At 28.9% G+C, this 8,609-nt stretch overlaps 1 pseudogene; it reads right to left on the bottom strand.

Moving 5' to 3' along the window:
- Positions 1–4,859: 4,859 nt before the first annotated feature.
- LOC114074436 lies at positions 4,860–5,987 on the bottom strand (annotated as a pseudogene).
- Positions 5,988–8,609: the final 2,622 nt, after the last annotated feature.

Here is an 8,609-nt window from a genome sequence, read left to right as displayed (position 1 = left end):
TTTGCACAACAACTATTGTCCCCAAAACAAAATACAATACTCAACTAAACAATTAATTGATTGAGCTAAAAGAGTACTTACTTGTTAATGGAAGATTTGATTTAAACTTTGAAGGAAGATAGAGCTGAAGAGAGAGAAAGAAGGTCAAAAATACAGTTCATCGATTTAAGATGGAGAAATGAAGAAGAATGTGCTCACTACATTGATCAGAGTTGGAGAGGTTGAGAACTCACTTTCTTTAGCTGAGAGTTCCATTGGAGAGGTTGAGAGCTCACTTTCTTCAAATGAGAGCGTAAATGTTGAAATGAAATTTATCCCTAGAATATATGACATAAATAAATTTTGCAACTGACTTAGTAACGAGTATCATTCGTGGCTACCAAATAAAGATATTTATGAATATTAAATTCTAGCATAATTTTATAAAAATTATATTTAAAAATTTAGCATCAGATTTTTCGTCACTAATTTCGTCGCAAAATATTAATTAAATTTCTCATGACTAATTTGTTGCTAAATTCATAGGAAATTTTGGGCGCCAGACTTTCGCGTTGATATTTAATGACGTAAAAAATATTCCATTGCTAATCTGTCAATATATCATAAGTCAAAAAAATCTTTTTTATTTTAGCAACAAAATGGTAATTTTGTTGCTAATCTGTCGTTATATAGTGATGGAATATAATTCGTCGCTAAAATCCGTCACTAAATGCGGGTTTTTTAGTAGTGACTACTCCTTGAACGTTGGAACGTGTGTTGCACATTTGTCCACTAATTGACATTAGAAAAGTTAATTTATATAATCAATAATGGAGCGTACCCAAAATAATGGATAAGTTCAAAGCTAAGTCATTTTAAATATAAGTTTGACATAAGAATATAACTCTTCTCAAAATATAGCATGAAAATATTGTGTCAGAAGTTGAAGGTTTGATATTTTCAATGTTTCATGAAATAAACCCTTTATTATTTCAGAAGAATAAATATATTTTAATCGAAAAAGGGTAATACTTGTCCTTGTACTCTTAGAAAAGGATCATATTTACCCTTCATCATATTTTTTGATATATTTGCCCTTACCATCCAACTTTGGGTACATATTTGCCCTCATACAGTTAACTTATCATGTCACCATTTTTATTAGTCTATGTGGTGCATTCATGGCTCCATGTTTATAAACTTTTATTATAATAAAAAATTATTTTCTATTTTGTATTATATCCAATCCATTTAGTAAAATCTGACCCAACCAAACTGAAGATCCATTAATAAAATCCGACCCATTAGTAAAATTCGACCCAACTAATAATCCATCAGCCCTAATTTCAACTAATGTGAAAATCTAGTGGCCGCTTTAGCAGCTTCTGCTTTGTTTACTATTGGGAGAGGGATCTGAAACATGTATCATGGCATAAGGAAGAAGGAATAAATGGTGGCTCCTACTCGACCATTGTTCCTTGGTGACTAAATTTTGAAACGAGATAATTTCACTTCTTTTATGGATTTTCAATTATAAATAGATAATAATAGTAACTTGGGCACAGACAATAGAACATGCAGATGTATGTCATATGTTATCAGTACTTCATACCATAACACGATTGGTCATTTGTTTGGGGTTTCGCATAATTCTATTAAACAGTGTTTGTCTGAAAATAAGCTTGTCGATTAGCGCGAACTGAAAAAATACAGAGACAACATAGATTGAAGGCTTCGATATAGAGAAAAGAGCCATTCATGTCTTGATTATGCTAACTGGATGAGTTTCTTGTTTGTCGCTTTAGTTCTACTACTATAGTTACCGAGTAAGAGAGAATGAGAAGTTTGAATTTTGATGAATTATACAAATCAAGTGAGTATTTCTTGTTACTTGGTGGAGGATAAAAGAAATTGTTGATATTCTGAGCTTCCTCAACATGTAAGTTCTCATAGATAATGTATTTGTTCTCTTTTTGAGTACTTCAGCCTGCTACATTCTTTATACTTAATATGAAAAATAGAATTGCAGAACAATCAAAAGATCGCTTAAATGTTGGAAATGATCACTCTTCTTGCAATACAAAACCAATAAAAGCATATTTGGGGAGAAAATTTCATCTAATGTAACAAGATGATGGGTATAAAATTGGGACTTCTGTGTAATGAAATTAGGGTTGATGGATTATTAGTTGGGTCGAATTTACTAATGGGTTAGATTTTATTAATGGGTCTTCAGATTTGTTGGGTCAGGTTTTACAAATGGGTCGGATATAATATAAATTTTTTATTATAATAAAAGTTTATATACATGGAGTCAGACTAATAAAATGATGACATGATAAGTTAATTGTATAAGGGCAAATATGTACCCAAAGTTGGATGGTAAGGATAAATATATCAAAAAAGTATGAAGAAGGATAAATATGACCCTTTTCCGTATTTTAATTGCTAAACATAAGTTTAAATAATAATAATAAAAAACTAACTATAAAAAAGATAATATGTTAAAAATACAAAAATACTATATTTCTTGAACTATATATTAAAAGATTTGCATATAAACAATTAAATATGAATTCTAATACAATAAAATTCGATGTAACATTTAGTCATCTTTTCTCTTTATATTATTTTTTAGGGAAAAGGGTCTGATATATCCCTCAACTTTGTGATTTGGAGCTGATATACCCCTCGTTATAAAAGTGGCTCATATATGCCCTTACCGTAATACAAACGGCTCACATATACCCCTGCCGTTACAAAATGGCTCACATATATCCTTCATTTAACGGAAGTTTAAAAATAAGTTTTAAATTTATATTTATTACTTTTAATTTTTTTAAAAAAAATTATTTAGGGGTATATATGATTCTTCTATCAAAGTTCAAGGTATATTTTAACTTTTTTCATACATAAATTATTTTTTGACTTCTTTTATTATAATTATTTGAATTTCTTATTCTTATTTTATTTTTTTCTTTCATTACTTAGTTGAAAGAATAAAAAATTAAACTATTTTTTTTGTGTGTATTGTAATTTAATTTCTTATTCGAAGAAAAAATTTGGTCATCTATAATAAGTTTTACAAGAATATTAGTGAAACATAAATAAATTTGATTATCAAAATAATAATTATAAATTAGTCATTGAAACAAAAAAAAGTCAAAAAAAATATGTTTGTCGAGGATTAAATTTACTCATATGAGATTATATTTTTTTAGAAAAAAATAATAAAAATTTAGATTAAAATTATTATTTTTTTCATTTCCGTTAGAGGAAAAGGGTATATGTGAGCCATTTGTTTACAAGTAGGGGTATATATGAGCCATTTGTTTACAAATAGGGGTATATATGAGCCACTTTCATAACAAGGGGTATATCAGCTCTAAATGACAAAGTTGAGGGGTATATCAGACCCTTTTCCCTATTTTTTATTTTATTTTTATTGTCACTAATATTTGTACTATCTGTAATATTAAGTACATGAATTTTATACACATTTGAGATTATATATAAAAATGAAAAAGTATAAACACCTTTTAAAAGATAAATGATTATCGAACAACGAAGAAATATTTATCAAACACTTGATCTTTATATGTCTAGTTTTGACAATATTCTGTGGGATTTAAGATGCTTATCCTCAAAAAATTAATTATAAATATAAATTGAGATTAATATTATTATATTTATATCCAAAAGATAGAAGAAAGAAAGAATACAAAAATATAGTAATCAATTACGAAGATATTTAAAAATGCAAAAAGATGGAGATATGAAAAATAAAAATTCACTTGCCACTTCATATTGAGGAATATTCATCTTGTAACTATGACAATTTACATATTTCTGAACAAAAAGAAAATGAATATGCATGAAGTTTTAAAGAATACTTATAAATAAATTAGTAATAACTCTTATAATTACAAATTGGCAATGAAAATCTTACAACATATGTAGACAAACCTAATGTATAATGTAAGATGATCACACACATGAACGAAAGAAGAGAATATAAATAATCTTGTGTTAATGTCTTGGATAGACTCTTCAGATAAGGGCAAAATGGTAATCCAACTTTGAGGTTAAGAGATTCCCTCCACTTATAATAATATATGGTCTATGATATCTTGATATATGATGATATGATGATGATGATGATAAAAGTACTCTAACTACCCAATTTGCAAATAAATCAAATTTGCTTAAACAAGATTGTGCGACATTAGTTTTGAGATACCGCAAGCAGAAGGAGAAGTAGATTGAGAATTTACGCTGAATTAAGTTGAATAGGATAAAAGTCAATCGTATTGAATTTACGTTTTGTTCTTCAGAATATTATTCTCCTCAATGTATCCGAGATAATGAAATATATCCCCGTAGAATTGAATGATTTACTCATAAGTATAGTGGTAATAAAAACATTAGTGAAAAGTAAACTCACTTGACAACATTAAATCACACGATTTTTTTAAGTGTAAGAAAGAGAAGAGTAGAAGATAAGAAATTAAGAGAAAACTTCTCTATTTATACTTAACAAAGGAAAGTAGAACAAATGATTCTTGTGTCTTATTAGAAAAATCACAACACTTTGAAAAAGTTATAACCCTTTAAAAAAACTCATAGCCACCTTTCCAAACCCAACGACACATCTAACCAAGATCAAAGATAAGACAAATCACACCACATGTATAGAAAGATAATATTCATAAATCTGATTTTCGTAAACAACAAAAATGAAATACTAGTTGGTATACATGACCACGAATCCAAAGATAATACTGGTAATAACAATTTTAGTTGACCACAAAAATAAGCTACTAGTTTTTGACACAACCATTCCTTTGTATTTTTTGCACTACTTTCCCTTGCGAATAAAATCATGGTTGATCGTTATCGTTTGTACCTGATGAGCCTTCCTATGATTTCTTCCCTAATATCATATCATCGCAAGGATGTTCAACATGTTGGATGAATTGTTGTTTCATTGGTGAAAGACCAATGCTGCAATTTTTGTTCTCCTCGTTGCGTTTGTGTTTTTTTCCATTCTTATGTGCCTCCATCACCTGTTCAGCGAAGGTCCCTATTTTTCATGTGTCACACCAAAACGTGAACCCCTTAATGTTTTGTTTTTGATGATCTACATTCTTTCTCATGTCATCCGCATTGTCATCAATCAACAAGGATGGTGGATGATTATTGTTTGGACTTGATGATCCTTCCTCTGATTTCTTTCCTGATATCATATCATCGCAACGACGTTCCACAAGCTGGATGAATTCTGAGTTCTTTGGAAAAAGACCAATGGTCAAGTTTTTGTTGTCCTTCTTCTGTTCTCTAAAAGTTGCCTCCTTGCATTTGTGTTTTTTTCCTTGCAAGTGGTCATTCAGGCCATCTTGACTTGTAGTACATACTTGACAAAGTTCACAATTCCACTCATTAACATTTTTCACTGGAGCACTGCTTAATGAAGCCTTATCAGCATCCTCTTCAATTATAGTTATAGCTTTTCGTTTTGCTTCAGACACAACAGTGTTATGCTTAGCCTGTATCAATACCAAAATAAACACTTCTCAGAAAATTAAACGCCTCGTAAATGGTTTACAAATCTGAAAGCGTTAAATGAATCTACACTTGTATTGATTAAGGAAACATATTTGGAGTACACTTTCCTGATTTGGAAACAACCTCATCATCTCGTAGGTAGCGTAAGGTCAACATACAGACTATCTTCCCCAATTTACACAAAAGCTTAAAAGAGGCGATGCACATAACAAAAAATTTAAGAGTTAATAATCAGGGCCAACAATAAAGAACACTAACCAACAAGATTCCGCTAAAACTAGGGGCTGTTATTTTGAACTCTTCACCTCTAGACTTCGATTAAATATTGAAATTTTTTATTCCCCGGCACAATACCGAATAGGAACCTCTGAGATCATCTCCTCAAAGGCCTCAGCCTGGTTCTTCAATCTATCTCCTTCACAGATTGCTTCTTTTCTTTCCATCAGAAATCACACGAGATTTATTTAAGTACAAGAAGAAGAAGAGTAAGAAATAAGCAAATATATGAAAAATGAGAGAAACCTCAATTTATAGAAAACAAAAAGTAGTATGATTTTTCCGATTGATGTTTTTTTCCTAAAAAGAACTTCATTTCTCATTAACACATTCTAAACAACAATATTTTTCTAATTGATGTTTTTTCCTAAAAAGAACTTCAATTTTCATTAGTGATAATTTCAGAGACCCCTCTGGGTTTCGCTCTATAACACTTCCCTCCCCTGTGATTTACAATATTACGTTTACCTCCCTTGTTTTCATTTTCTTGTAATTATTCTTTAAATTTATTTAAAATAATTATAAATAAATTTTTATTTGACATTTTTACCCTTCTATATATTAATTTTTATCATATAAATATAAATATTATATATTTGTGCTGATTTATTTTTAAAGTATTTGTTAAATGAGTTATTTTATATTTCTATAATGTTTTAATATGAAGAAATTAATATATAGAAGGGTTAAGTTGTCAAATCTAAGTTAATTTATAGTTATTTTCAATATATTTAAAGAATTGTTATAAAAAAATTGAAATAAGGGAGATAGATGTAATATCGTAAACCACAGGGAATGTGAGTGTTATAGAGCAAAATGCCGAAACCTGAAGGTAGGTTTCTGAAATTACTCCTTTTCATTATTACCTTTTAAACGACATGTTTTCTCTAATTTATGTTTTTTCTTAAAAAAAAACTTCATTTTTTCATTATACCTTTTAAACGACATATTTTTTCTAATTGATGTTTTTCCTGATAAAGAACATTATTATTCATTAACACCTTTTAAATTGCACGTTTTCTCTAACTGATGTTTCTATTCAAAAAAGAACTTCATTTTTCATTAATACCTTTTTAACGGCCTGTTTTCTCTAATTGATGTTTTTTTTTTCCTAAAAAGAACTTCATTTTTCATTAGCACCTTTTAAATTACATGTTTTCTCTACTTATGTTTTTTCCTAGAAAGAACTTCATTTTTAATTAACACATATTAAAGGACATGTGTTTCTCTCCTTGATATTTTTTTCCTAAAAGAACTTTATTTTTCATGAATACCTTTTAATAGACATATTTTCTCGCATTGATATTTTTTCCTTAAAAAGAACTTCATTTTTCATTAACACCTTTTAAAGTACATGTTTTGTCTAATTGATATTTTTTCCTAAAAAGAACTTCATTTCTCACTAACACCTTCTCAACGACATGTTCTCTCTAATTGATAATTTTTTCCTAAAAATACTTCATTTTTCATCAACACCTTTAATTATATGTTTTCTCTAATAGATGTTTTTTCCTCAAAAGTACCTTCATTTCTCATTAACACCATTTACACGACGTGTTTTCTCTAATTGATTTTTTAAAAAAAAAAGACTTTATTTTTCGTTAACACTTTTAAAATTACATGTTTCCTGTAATTGATGTTTTTTTTCTTAAAAAGAACTTCATTTCTCATTAACACCTTTTGAACGACATGTTCTCTAATTGATGTTTTTTCTTGAAAATGAATAGAGTTTCTTTTATTTGATAAATCGTAGTCATTAAATTAAAAATATATCATATGTAATCAATCTAAGCAGAAATTTGAGGAAAATTGTAAAAACTCAAAAGATGAGATTTGGTGTGCCATCTGCAAGTTATTAGTGCCCCTCTTCTCTTTTCACAACTTTTCAAATGCTTACATCACCTCAAATTCTCAATTCCAATCAACTCCAATGGTCAGAGGTGGAACTAGGGTTTGAAGGTCATGGGTGACACATTGTTTAACAAAGATAAGTGTGTAGGTTGGTTTAATTTTGAGTTACAATCGAGTTATTTATCTTTTTTCGGTCTCTATAAACAAATCGATCAAACATTCATGTTAGTAATATTTATTTTAGATATTATGAGATTATAGCTAAGAAACAATTCAATTTATTTCTTTTTAGGAATTAGTGGCCTTATTCACTGAAATTTGGAGGAAACACTACACCATTTTAGGTCTACGGCAACACTAAATCTTGACAACGCTTATAAAGTGTTACCTAAAATACTTTTGGGAACACTTTTAAAGTGTAGCCAATGATTTTGACTTTTAGCTACATTAATTTTAGCAACACTTCTAAAGTGTACTCTTTAATGGGATAAACTACACTTTATAAGTGTTGTTATAGTTGGCAACAACTATTTACATGAATGGCCACACTTCTAAAGTGTGTTATTTTTATAATTGAAAATACAACACATTAAAAATGTGGCCTTAGTGTTTCACCAAAATTTTATATTCCCTCCAACATTTTAACATTTAAGTTTGATCTCCCTCCCATTTTTATTTGGCCAAAAAAAAAAAAACATTAAATAAATATTAAAAAGAATAAAACATTAAAAAAATATAAAGGGCAACATTCCTAAAACTTCAGCTGAAGCTTTCACTTTCAGCTGAAGAATATGTTTTCATCCAGAAATGAAGAACCCATTTGCAAGAACTGAAGAAGAGGATCGAAGAACGAAATAAATCAATTTTCGTCACATTTCTGTCAAACTTCAGCTGAAGAACACCATTTTCAGCCGAAGAATCGAAGAGCAGTGCGATTT

Source organism: Solanum pennellii, chromosome 10, assembly GCF_001406875.1.
Source record: "Solanum pennellii chromosome 10, SPENNV200".
Classification (NCBI taxonomy): Eukaryota; Viridiplantae; Streptophyta; class Magnoliopsida; order Solanales; family Solanaceae; genus Solanum; species Solanum pennellii.
Note: the sequence above shows the minus strand (reverse complement) of the source record. Positions and strands in the feature narration are given on the sequence as shown.